We start from the raw sequence: 14186 nt of genomic DNA on the forward strand, positions 1-14186 counted from the left end.
CCTGTTTTTCTGTGCTGTAATGTTCTATGTAGCTCACGTGAAAACGAGAATACAAATCCTGTCTTTTCAGGATCAGATTTCTTCTTTTGAATGAAGAATTGAGAATCTGTTTTCTAAACGTTGAGACTGTCCTCTTTATCTTAGAGATATTTAGAAGTAGGCTTCTCTTTTGAAATCTACTTATTCTGTGTCTCCCTTTTCTTACAAGTAATACATAACAGTATCTATTCCAGTAACTGTAATTCAACCCTTTCTTCCACAAGGTTCCAGTTCCTGTGTGTGTCACACAGGTTTTTGACTTCTGTAAACTGATTCAAAAATGTCTGAATTTGATCATTACAGTTACATCATCAATGAGGTCAATCCCAATCCTTGGAAACAACATGACTATTAGTTTTATTTCTACTAAACATCTGATCTTTTTTTTTAGAACCACTCCATATCCATAACAACCTCTGATCTCATCTCTGTTCAAGAGGCTTAAGTGGTTTGTTTAAAAGCAGATGGTTTCCTTCAGCATTTCTTAATGAGTACTTAGATACTTCAGTTTTTAATAAAGCGAATGCTCCATTGTTCTTGAATAATTAAGACCCACTTCAGATCCATTAGCTCGGTGTTTCTAGATGCTGCAACTCCAAGAATGAACTCTCTTCTCCAAGTACAATGGTTCTCTGTAAATATATTGTGACCTGTGTGTGTAACCAACCCACAATTAACCTAAGACATGTAAGAAATATAGCTTAACATTATTCTAAATATTATTAACACAGATCCATTACAACAGTGACTCACCAGATTTATTCCTGGGGTGGGGCACCGTCTCATTGAGAAAATGAATATGTGCACTTGAATGAAAGTCTCATTTGTGACAGAATTATGTTATTAATATATATGAGCTGCCCACGAACCGAGATGTGACCTGGCTCTCAAAATAGCTGGCAAACATTGCAATCGTGAGGGCACTACAGGGACCAACAGCCATCGTCCTGTGTGTCCTCCCGCGTTGTGGAAAACAGTAGGCAAGAGCAAGAATGCTGGCCAGTTGGAGGCTGGTGCTACAATGATGTCACCTCTATCAAAGGCATGGAATGAATATAAACAGAGCTGGCAGAGCAATAAATCAGTGTTCGACCTTAATTCGACTGTGTGTCGTTCTTACTCCACACTTAATGTAGCATGTGCACTCTGTATATAGGTATCTTAGTAAAGTTACAGGATGGGATAGAAACAGGGAAACATACAGAACACTATTTTGAGATATGTTGTGTCTCCTATATCCAGCTGTAAACAAGCTTGTATCATTGTTTAATTGGAAGACTGTTTGCTCAAAGAGACAACTTGACTGCTTCTTAAGAGCATTAAGCAGTTTGATTATTGTTATCCATTGAAACCTAGAACCTGATGTTTACTTAGAAAGCCAAAAAAAAAGAAAAAAGTCAAACAAAAGAAACGTCAAACAGAGCCAGCAGTGATGTTGTGTGATAAAGGCATTTCAAGAAAGCATCTTTAATATTTATGAATGAGATCATCTGAAGGGAGAGATGCAGTAACCTTCAGTGAGAAAGGTTCTGTCAAGGAAGGAACACAGAAGCATTAGCTTCAAAGAAAAGGGTCATTTTGACTGTCTCTCTTGGTCAAGAAAGAGAAGTACAACTGTGGCCATTGTTATGGTCACTTCATTTAACCCTTGCCTGGGTTTGTGAAATCACTGTAGAAATCACAAGTTCTGCTACCTTCAAGCAAGAGAGGGGAATGGAAAAAAAATTGTATTAAGAAATATTTCCCTAAAAGCAACTCTACAAGAATTTGTGAGTTTGAGACCTTTGAACAACAATTTAACACAAAGATTTCTATGACAGAACTTTAAATTTGAATAATCTGTTCAGAAATGTGCCTAAACTCTAATGGTTTGGGATCATACACACTCTTTAGAGATAAGCAAGTAATGTTATATTATTAATAGTTATTAATAAAAATTGTTTTGAAGATACCATTGTCTTGGTGATTTTCCATTGCTGCTGTTGAAGGTCGTAACATACTTAAGAATTAAATTCTGAGAGAGATTAACGAGGAATGTGTGAGAAATTATTTCTGGCCCACTAAGAGGTGTATGGTGGTGGGTTTAAGGTCACTTAAAATGGAAGGGTTGTGAAATTTCTATTTATAGAGTTTTGTACATTTTTAGCATTCACTACTCAAGTATAAAAGAGGCCAAAAGGAATCAAAGGATTACGAGTTTGTTGGGTGAGAGAAGGTGAAGATTGTGCTTGAGTTACAATCAGTATGAACTAAATGAATGTCAAAACAAGCTTGAAATGATATTTGGCTCTCTCTGCTCCTCTCTCATATGTCTTTACATAAACTGTTGCTCTATTACACTTAGTGAATGTTGAATTGTAGACCACTGTAAAAAATATGCAGCGTTTATTGACCTGGTCAAAATAACACTATCTCAAAGATGGGGAGAAAGATGCTATTTGTGATGAAACTGGGAATATAAGAGTACACTTTCAGCCATTTGCCACCTCTATTCACCAAATGATCAAAAAGGCCACAATTAAATTCACCTTTTTTTTTTAAATCTTATGTTCTTGGTATACTAGTCCTTAGAGGTTTCAGTACACCGCCATGCTCATAACTCCTCGCCATTTAGAAAATAGAAAGTAACTGAAAATCTCTCATATTCTCATGTTGGGAACTGCTGCAATTTAGCAAATGCATAGACCTTATCAATTAAGCTCATTAGTACAATAAATAGCATTAGTTTTCAAACAGGAGGAGAATGAATCAAATCAGGGAAAAGCAAAGTATGACTGTCTTCAATTAAGCAGTCTAAGTAACTTAAACATAACCTCTAATAATTGATACATGCTGGAAAAAAAAACAGCCTAATAATCTGCTTTCTAAACCAGGAAGAATATTCTTGAAACAAAGCTGTCAAAAGGGTGAATGAAGGAGAGAAACCAGGTGTGTCACAGACTATCAACATGAAAACATAATTATTTTCCCTGATTTTTGCCACAAAATACTAGGTCCAAAGCTCATCAAAGAAAGTCTCTAAATACTGCCATATAGCTTAACAAAGGAAATGCAGCACCTCAAAGAGGCCTTTGGAAATTATGTGTTAACCAAATCAAACATGGTTTCTCTCATTTATACAAAGCATAGATAATCGATGAGGCATAATAAATTAAAAACATTTGAAAACCGATTTGCAATACTCTGTATTTAGTTTTCAAAGTATATTTTTTATTATACATTGATACACGGCACACAAAACATTAAAGAATATAAGCAACACTTTCATTGGTCTACAAATAGTGTTAAGAAATCTGAAATTACGATAGGCTAAGCATGTTAAATAGACTAATGGGGTGAGTGGTTCCTATAGCAACTCAGTGAAGAAATTTCCTCCTGTACACTGCAACGTAAAGTACCTGATTTATATCAGCTAAGGGCTTTAAATCTACCTTAATACCAAAAATACAGAAATTTTTATTTAGATTAATGATGTTGTTTCTGCTTCATGATGTAGCTACTGCAGTTGAAATTAAAGTATTTTAATATATTTGGTCATTATTACACCTTGCTAATCACAATGTAAATGCTTAAATATCTCCCCAGGTTAGATAAATCCTTTATCATACCAATGCTTTATTCCAAATATTAAATTATTACTGCAAGACTATCAGTGTCATTTTCCAAGTCCCAAATGCAAGTTTACTATCATCCGATTGTACAAGTTAAACCTGGCAAAACAACATTCTCTGATGCTGGTGCAGAACATGCAAATGCACATGAAGACATAACACATACTGACAAACTGTACATATACAGTATGTATACACAATAAAGCACGTGGTATTCGGATATGTGTATTTTCCAATTGCTAGTGACTCACTCTTTCAATGCCTAACGAAAACACTTGCATTAAGAATAAACAATTTAAAAGACAAAAATACTATACTGTACTCAGTTACATGAATATATAAACATAGAACATAGAACAATAAAGCACAGTACAGGTCCTTCGGCCCTCAACGTTGTGCCAACCCATATATTCTTTCCTTAAAAAATGTACTAAACCCTCCCTACCCCCATGACACTCTATTTTTCTTTTATCCATCTGTCTGTTTCTTAAATACCCCCAATGTTTCACTTCCACCACCATCCCCGGCAAGGCATTTCAGGCACGTACAACTGTGTAAAAGAAAACTTACCCCTGATGTTTGCTATTCCTGCCCTGGGAAACAGGTGCTGGCTGTCCACCCTATCTATGCCTCTCATAATCTTGTAGATCTCTATCAATGAGAGTCTCCTCTCATTCTTCTATGCTCCAAAGTGAAAAGTCCCAGCTCTGCTAACCTTGCCTCATAAGACTTGTTTCCTAATCCAGGTAAATCTCCTCTGCACCCTCTCCACATCCTTCCTATAAGGTGACCAGAACTGAACACAATACTCTAAATGTGCTCTTACCAGAGATTTATAGATCTGTTACATGACCTCTCTACTCCTGAACTCAATCCCCCATTAATGAATCCCAGAATCCCATGAGCCTTCTTAACTGTCCTATCAACCTGTGCAGCAACCTTGAGGGATGTGTCAATTTGCACCCCAAGGTCCCTCTGTTCATCCACACTCTTAAGTAGCTGACCATAAACCCTGTACTCAGCCTTCTGGTTTATCCACCCAAAATGCATCATCTCACACTTATCCAGATTAAAATCCATCTGCCACTTTTCTGCTCAACTTGGCATCCTGTCTAAATCCTCTTGTAACTTTCGAGAACCTTCAGCACCATCCACAATTCCCCCAACCTTTGTGCCATCTGCAAACTTACTGAACCATCCTTTCACCTCTTCATCCAAGTCATTTATAAAAGTCATAAAGACCAGGGGTCTTTATGCAACACTCCATTAGTCACAGACCTCCAACCTGAATATTTCCTTCACTACTATTCTCTGCTTTCTTCCAACAAGCTAATTATTTATCCATACAACCAATTTTCCATTGTTGCCATGACTCATGAATTTCTAGAGGAGTGTCTCATGGGGGACCTTGTCAAATGCCTTGTTAAAATCCATGTAGACCACATCTACTGCCATATCCTCATCAATTTCTTTTGTTACCTCCTCAAAAAACTCAATTATACTCGTGAGGCAAGACCTTCCCATCACGAATTCATGCTGACTATCCTTGAGTAGACTGTACTTCTTCAAATGCTCATAAATCCTATCCTTAAGAATCCTCTCCATTAGTTTACACACCACTGATGCAAGACTCACCAGGTAAATCTCCTCTGCACCCTCTCCTTATGAGGCAAGGTTGCTATAATTCCCAGGATTCTCCCTGTAACCTTTTTTAAACAAGGAGACTACATTTGCCATTCTCCAATCTTCTGGCACCTCCCCTGCAGCTAAAGAGGATTCAAAGATCATAGCTACCTCTGCTATCTCCTCTCTCACTTCCCATAGCAACCCGGGGTATATAGCATTTGGCTCCAGGGACATCAAACTTGATGTGTTTAAGAAGATCCAACATTTCTGCTTCCTTAATCTCTACATTGTCCAGCACACAAGCCTGTTCAATTTCAACCTCACCTTGATCAAGGCCATTTTCTCTTGTGACTGCAACCGCTGCAACCGTGTCTGCCTGTCCCGCATCGGACTTGTCAGTCACCAACGAGCCTGCAGCAGACGTGGACATACCCCTCCATAAATCTTCGTCCACGAAGCCAAGCCAAAGAAAGAAACCACTAATGCAAAGTATTCACTTAGGACCTGTCCAACTTCCTTTGCCTCCAGGCACATGTTGCCTCTCTTATGCTTAAAGAACACAAGAATATAAGAAATAGGAGCTGGAATGGGCCATCCTGATCATCGAGCTGGCTCTGCCACTTAATGAGATCATGGCTAATCTGATCATAGGATCATCTCCACATACCTTCCTTTTCCCCATATTCCTTAATTCCCCTACTATGTAAAAATCTGTCCAACTTTGTCGTAAATATATTTACTGAGGGAGCCTCCACTCCACTGCTTCAATAGGCAGCAAATTCCAACTGATTCAAAACCCTCTGAGAAAAGAAGTTTCTCTTTATCTCTGTCCTAAATATACTACCCTGAATCTTGAGGCTATGTCCCTTCGTTCTTGTCTCCCCTACTAACATAAATAACTTGCCTACCTCTATCTTATCTATGTCTTTCATAATTTTATATGTTTCTATAATATTCCCTCATTCTTCTAAATTCTAGCAGGTACTGTCCCAGATGACTCAATCTCTCCTCATCAGCTAACCCCCACTCATGTCTGGAATCAACCTGGTGAACCTCCTCTGAAATGCTTCCAAAGCCAGTACATCTTTCCTCAAGTAAGGAGACCAGAACTGCAAGCAGTATTCCAGATCCAGCTCACCAGTACCTTGTACAGTTGCAGCATATCCTCCCTGTTCCTAAATTCAATCCCTCCAGCAATGAAGGGCAACATTCCATTTGCTTTCTTGATAGCCTGCTGCACCTGCAAACCAAGCTTTTGGCATTTTACTTTATTTTCAGTCATTTTCTTTGAAAACATTTAACTAAAGCTGTATCTGCCGGTTCCTCCCCCTCCATGGAACAGCCCAGAAGACAAACAGTAACACTATAAATAATTAACCCTCTTCTGCCCAGTTTACAGATAAAGTCTCTGACTGTGGCAACCCTTTCCAAGCAGGGGTAAGGAGACACTTTAAGAGAGTCACCTCAACAGCTAATGGCATCAACCAATTCTTCTTCATCCTGGGCGATGCCATTGCTGTTTCACAGAACTTTATTCAAATAGCTGCTACAAGCAAAGTATGTCCAAGGCACTCTTGGGGCTGAATATTTGCTCCCAAGTTTTATGTGTTACTTTAGAGAACATTTACTTTTACAATATTTAACAAAAGTATTTTTTATCTGTTATTTTATTCTTATTTATTTTAATTATTTAAATGTATTTTCCTTGATTTTTTTGCCATTTGCTTGAATTCTGGAAACCCAGGTTTTTAAGTACATAAATAAAATAAATACATTATTTAATAAATAGTAGAGTCTCAAAGGGTAGGTCAGAGCAATTCATTCAGTAGTCTCACTGCACAGCTGTTTCTCAGCCTGGTGATTTTGGCTCTGATATTCCAGTATCTCTTTTCCAACGGGAGCAGCTGAAAGATGCTGAGTGCAGGATGGTAAGGGTTCTCAACCATTTTGAAAGCCTTCTTCAACAATGATCCCGGTAGATCACATCAATGGGGTAAGAAAACCCCAGACATCCTCTCTGCCACTCTTTTAGTCCTGTGGATTGACCTCCAATCTGATGCTCTGCAGCAACTGTGATGCAATAAGCCAGAACGCTCTTGATGGAGTTCCTGTAGAAAGTTGACAGGGTGTTTGCATAGGAGATGTCACTTCTTAAGTGGACTCCAAGGAACTTGATGCACTGTACTCTCTCCACTAATGAGCTATTAATGTGTAACAAAGGATGGTAGTTCCTGATCCTCCTGAAATTCACAATCTGTTACTGTGCAATATGTCTAACTTTAAAATTTGTAAACAATTTAAAACTCAATCTGTCAAAATAAAAAAGTTAAAAGAAATAAAAATCCTAAGAAGAAATTAGTAAATTGTGCACATGTCCTCAGGATCATTTAAACTAACTGAATTATTCAAATAAAAATCTTTACTTACTTTTCCCTCAGCAACTTCCTTTTCCCATTAAACTTAATAAGGAACTATTCTTGTGCTCAGTTAACACAACCCAGATTCAGCAGACAAAATTCTCATCATCAGAGAGAAAATCTAAGAAAGGTCATGCTGCCTCCTTAAACTCCATGAGCAAGCAGGCATTGCATTCTAACATAATATCCTCTTCAATTTCTGCCACCTACAATGGGATCCACAATCAGACATTTTCTCCTCTTCACTTTTTGCAGAGACAACTCCCTCCTGGGCTTCCTTGTCCACTCATCCCTTCCCACTAATCACCTCCAGGGTACCTATGTAACAGCACTGATTTACCACAGCTTACAAACAAATAAAGAATACATTGTGACAGAATATGTTGTGTTTTATATTATATATAGATATGATTTTGGGAGATAAAGTGTGGCAGGCTTTTTTTAAGTGTAGGTCACATACAAACACTTCAAAACAGATTTCATAGGAAATACTGGAGCTCTGCTCAAGCCAGACAGACCAGCTCCAAGAGCCATAGCCAAAATTTTGAAGAGTGCCCAAGGGACTTCACTAATAGATTGTTGTTTTGAAAAGCAACAGATGAAAGAACTCATTGGAGCCACAAGCTGTCTGAGTGCAGCTTGCTGCTCTCAGGGGGTCATGTGGTTTTGCAAGCAGTGAGAGTAAAACAGGCTTTTCTCTGGGGGAGAGAGAGAGCTCTGCAGTGCTAGAATTCAGCAGCAGCAGCTGGGACTGGAACAGGACAAGCTGGCAAGCTTGTGGAAAAATCCCATTTTGAAGACAGGTTGTGAGTGCTTAGTTCAGCCTGATCAAAGCCCTTGTGGTCCATACAAGAGGAGAGGACTGGCTGCCTAATGTTTCACTTGAAATAAGGGAAATGAAAAGGAACTCTGTGGTGACCTGAAAGAAAGAGGTTATCATCTGGAAAACTCTGATGGGGCAAGTTTCTTCAGCAAGACACTGATTAAAAGGGATCAGTTTGTGTCCAGCGAACAACAAATCTCTCTGAAAACCGACAAGAACCTTCCTGAGTGGTAACCATTTACCTTTCAAGCACCAAAGCCTGGAGAACTTTATAAATGTTAAATTCTGTGCACAGTATAAGAATTGCCTGATACCAGTGAACTTGGAGGAATGAAAAGTGAGATTGGACTGTAAAATTAAAGAATTTTACTAAACTTACACACACATTACATACACATGTACTTAGAATTAGAAGGGGGTTAAGTTAATAGTAAAAAGTTAGAGTTTGATCCTGTTTTCATGTTTAATGATAATTAAAAGCAACTTTTGTTTAAGTAACCATTTGTCTTGGTGAATATCTATTGCTGCTGGGTTTTGGGGTCCTCCAGGCTCTTAACAACACTCACTAATTTCTTTTAGCACACCATGAAGTCAACTTTCTTTATTATTCACTAGACACAACATGGCATTCTTCAACTCCCCAAATACTGCCCAGACAAACTACTCTAACTTTCTCATTAGCTCACTGCCACATGGGTGATCCTGACACTCTTACTCTCCTTCCCCTGCATCTGAGATCCATCACCTACATACTGACGCTTAACACACCTAAATATGTGAGCTATTACTCCCGCACATCACATTATTTACTTCGTCAGCAGCGACCAGCATCACTCCCAACACAGGTAAGCACACTACTGCACCCATCAACTCCAGGCCTTGCAAGGAGGCGACTGATTATAACTGTCCCACTACGCAACAGTCCAGATGGCTGACAGTTCAGCCCAACTTCACATGATAGTGCAAGACAGGTGATGCACGTTCCAACTGGCAAGGGTGCAACTGGTCCTCTGGCTCCAAAGGAGAACATGGACCATCGATATATGTTGGCTTCAACCTGTCGATGGAAACCACGTCAACTTTTCCATTCCTGTCGATCACAAGAGTCTTTTGGTGGTGTCATGAGGCCTGAAAAGGACCACTGTAAACAGGCTGGTTTGCGAACAGCATCATGCCGAAGGAACACGAGTACAGCGTTGTAAATCATTCAGCATGTACACTACAGTTAAGAATATAGAGTAGAAGGTTGGAGTAATCTCATGTTTTCTTGAAGACAATCAACATAACTAGCCAGATAAGAGTGTTGTGCTTGGACTCGAATTCACAAATTCATCTGACAAGGTTAACGTAGTGCCATATACTAGCTCTGCCGCTGAACATCCAAGATTTGCCTTAACAGCAGTACGCACTCCAAGGAGAACCATGTGCAAATATTCACTTCACGTAGATGCATCACCATCTGCTGTTAATGCTGCTTTCAATTGTCGATGGAAATGCTCAATGAGGCCATTGGCCTGTGGATGGAAAGCCAAGTGTGAATGCGGGTAGTGCCCAGAAGATCAGTGAGAGCTCAGAACATTACCAACTCAAACTAAGACCCTCAATTTGTTGTAATAGTGACTGGAACACTGAAAGATTAAATCCAATGATCCATGACAGCCCTTGTGATCATCTCCGCAGATATGTCAGTGACAGGAATGGCCTCCTGCCACCTAGTAGTCCGGTCTTCACACATGAGCAGATAAGTATATCCCCAAGATGGCAGAAGCAGGCCTACCAAGTCTAGGTGCACGTGCTGGAAATGGGAATCTAGAACAACAAAATTCCCAGCTTGTATTTCGGATGTCTGGAGACTTCAGAGTGTTGACACTGCAAGCAGGTTCTTGCCCATAATCCAACATCCCATTTAACATGAGGCCAAGTAAAACATTCCGTAACTAGTTTGACTGATGCTCTTCTACCAGAATGTGATAGTTTGTGAAGAGACTCAAAAATCTCCCGCCTCTTAGCAGCCAGCACAAAAGGGCTTGGCCTTCCTGTGGAAAAATCGCAGACTAACTTTTCACCCAATTCATCCAGGATCACATCTTGAAGATAGAGACCAGTTTATCCAGTGAAACTGGATGAGATCAGGATCTCATCATGAGCCATGGCAGTAGTTGTATGTAGGGTGCCTGGACAAGCTGACGACCACGGCATTCATTTTTCCTTGGATGTGCCGCATGTCCAATGAAAATTGTAGGATGAAGTCCAAGTGTCGAATCTCTTAGGATGAGTAGAGATGTGTGCTTGTACTCGCAGTATGCATAAGAGGCTGGTGGTCTGTATAAATGGTGAAAGGATGACCTTCCAATAAAAAAGCAGAAATGTTTCACTACAATATAGATGGCCAAGAGTTCTCGACCAAACGTACTATACTTTGCTTGAGCCAGTGACAGCTTGGCTGAAAAAAGTCAGAGGTTCCGATTGCCAATGGACTCGTTGTTCTAACACTGCTCCCACAGCACTGACAGACACATCTGTGGTAAGAGAGAGCAAAGCATTTGGCTTTTGATGTACAAGCATTGTGGCATTCACAAGCGCAGTCTTCACAACGTTGAAAGGGTGCATGGCATCATCTCCCAAAGTTAATGGTTTTTTTTGACAGGACTTATCAGATCCCTTTAATAGATCAGTAAGGGGCTATAGAGATGCTGTAGAATTTGGCAAGAATCGGCAATAAAAATTCATCATGCTTAAAAAACGTCAAAATTGGCCAAACATAAAAGGTGTAGGAAATTCTTGAACCTCTCGCACTCCTGAATCATTGGGTAAAATACTATGTTGCGTAACTCTATGCCCCAAAAATATAAGATCAACAGCACCAACAACACATTTACTGGGATTGATCACAATGCCAAACTCATCAAGCCTCTGAAACAATGAGATAAGGTGGTACTTGTGCTCCTCTTCACCCACACTTGCGACCAATATATTGATGAAGTAAACAAACACAAAATCGAGGCCGGAGGCTTCGTGGTCCATAAACCACTGGAATGTTTAAATGTAGACTATTGTGAGGTGTTGCATTTTGGAAGGATAAACCAAGAAAGGATATATATGCTAAATGGTAGGGCACTGAGGAGTGTGGTAGAACAGAGGAACCTGGGAATACAGATACATCATTCCCTGAAAGTATTGTCACAGGTGGATAGAATTGAAAAGAGAGCTTTTGGCATATTAGCCTTCATAAATCAAAGTATTCAGTATAGAGTGAGAAGCGGGGAGGGTGACCATGGCAGCGAACCAGTGAGGAAGCTCTGCAGCTGAGGGACCAGCGCATGTGGCAGGCTGTTGGCGACTCAAAGAGAGGAACTCGTGAAAGCTGTGGACTGCTGGAGACTACTGTTAGGAAACATGTCAGGCTGCAGACTGCTGGAGATTGGGTTGAACTGGCTTGAAGGGTACCAGGTATTTGAACCGGAACGCAAGGAGGTGCCGAGGGCACTCCGACTATGTCAGAGGTTCAGATCTGCAGCTTGGATCGCCAATGATTTGGACTGGACTCTCTGTGACTGTGGGGGCTGTGCAATTCCTGCTGGTGGTGAATCTGTCTGTCTTGCAGCAAGCAAAAATAAATTTCATGTAATATGACACTGTTTTATTACTATGATAATAAAATGAATCTTGAGCAGCAGTTGGGATGTTATGGTAAAGTTGTACAAGACATTGGTGAGGCCAAATTTGGAATATTGTATGCAGTTTTGGTCACCTAGCTACAGGAAAGATATCAATAAGATGGACAGAGTGTAGAGAAAATTTACTAAGATGTTGCCTCGACTTCAGGAACTGAGTTACAAGACTTTATTCCCTGGAATGTAGAAGAATGAGGGAGATTTGATCGAGGTATTTAAAATTATGGGGATATAGACAGAGTAAAAGTAGTTCATCTTTTTCCACTGAGGGTAGATAAGATACAAACCAAGAGTGAAAGGGGAAAAGATTAGGAGGAACATCGGGGGAACTTCTTCACAGAGAGAGTGGTGGGAGTGGTGGGAGTGTGGAACGAGCTGACAGCTGAGGAGGCAAATGCAGGCTCAATTTTAACATATATGAAGAATTTAGAGCACGTGATGGAGTAGTGGCCGGTAGGGTAATATCAGCCCTCACCAGAAAAGAAGAAAAAAAGTGAAAAAAAGACAAAGTTCAATAAATACAAAATATAATAAATAAAAGATAAAGTTGTACAGAAAAGAAAGAAAATGGCACCCAAGGAGGAACAAGTAAAAGCAATGGGAAAAAAAAGAAGAAAAGATGCCAGAAAAGAAAGGAGAAGGCCTTACCTGCATGAAGAAACAGGGAACTGTGGTGGAGAAGAGCATCCGATCTCAGAGGTTGGTGACAGCCCCGAGGTGTCACGACCCCCCCGACCGCTGGACTGTAAAAATGGCTCTCTGCGCCAAACAAAAGTGCGCAAACTAAGGAGAACAACACCAACGGGAGGGGGGCTCAGCCGAGCAGCGGGCAAACACAGCGCGACCAGCTGAGGGATGCCTGACAACAGGGCTCTCAGCTGGAAGAAGAGGAAAGCGGCAGGAGAGGGAGTGAAAGGAAAGAAGAGCAGCAGCAGGAGGCTCAGATGAGCAGCTCAGAAGAAGAGGACCAACAGCAAGAGGCCAAGAAAGAAGAGGCCTGACAAAGTGAGACAAGCAGCTCATCAGGAAAGGCAGAAAAGACACAGATACAAAGAAGAGAAAAAGAAGACACAAATAGAAGTACAGACACAGAAGAACAGGAAGAAGAAGACCAAGAGAAATAGAAGGTAAAACGGATAGACAGAATATAGATAAAGCTTTTTTTCAAGAACAAATGAGAGCATTAAAAGAATGCTTGTCATTAGAATTTAGTGCAATGAAAAGAACAGAAGATAAAGTGCAAAGATTAGAGCTAGTCATGACAGAAATAGGGAAAAGAGTAGAAAATGTGGAAGAAAGAAATGGCTGTAGAAATGGAAATAAATGACTTAAGAAGAAAATTAGAAGAAAGTGATAAAAATAAATTAGAGTCACAAAAGTTGTTAGCTCAGAAAATTGATATGTTGGAAAATTATAGTAGGCGAAACAACATAAAAATAGTGGGCCTAAAGGAAGATGAAGAAGGCACAGATATGAAGGAATTTATAAAAGAATGGATCCCAAAAGTCCTGGGAATGACAGAAATGCAGGAAGGAATGGAAATAGAAAGAGCACACAGAACACTAGCTCTGAAACCAGACACATCAAAAACCAAGATCCATTTTAGTAAAAATTTTGAGATATACGACAAGAGAAAATATACTGGAGAGGGCAAGGAATAAAATTAGAGAAGACAATAAACCATTGGGTTACAAGGGTCAAAAAATATTTTTTTACCCAGACATAAGTTTTGAACTCTTAAAGAGGAAGGAGTTTAATACAGCAAAATCGATCCTATGGAAAAAAGGTTATAAATTTATATTAAAACATCCAGCTGTGCTTAAAATATTTATCCCTGGGGAGCAAAACAGACTGTTCTCAGATCCGGAGGAAGCACAAGAATTTCCAGAATGCTTACAGGACAGAAGGAGAGATGAAGAGATGTAACAAGAATGAAGAAAAGTGATAAAATATATATAAAGATGTAAAAACAATGTAGAAGAACTAAAGAAGGGAA

At 39.8% G+C, this 14186-nt stretch overlaps 1 protein-coding gene across 1 annotated transcript in view; it reads right to left on the minus strand.

The window, feature by feature from the left end:
* The window catches only part of mrps27 (mitochondrial ribosomal protein S27), a 130110-nt gene that overhangs the window by 65858 nt on the left and 50066 nt on the right, over nucleotides 1–14186 (minus strand). The window lies entirely within an intron of this gene.

The sequence above is a fragment of the Narcine bancroftii genome, chromosome 1 (assembly GCF_036971445.1).
Source record: "Narcine bancroftii isolate sNarBan1 chromosome 1, sNarBan1.hap1, whole genome shotgun sequence".
In the NCBI taxonomy this organism is placed as follows: Eukaryota; Metazoa; Chordata; class Chondrichthyes; order Torpediniformes; family Narcinidae; genus Narcine; species Narcine bancroftii.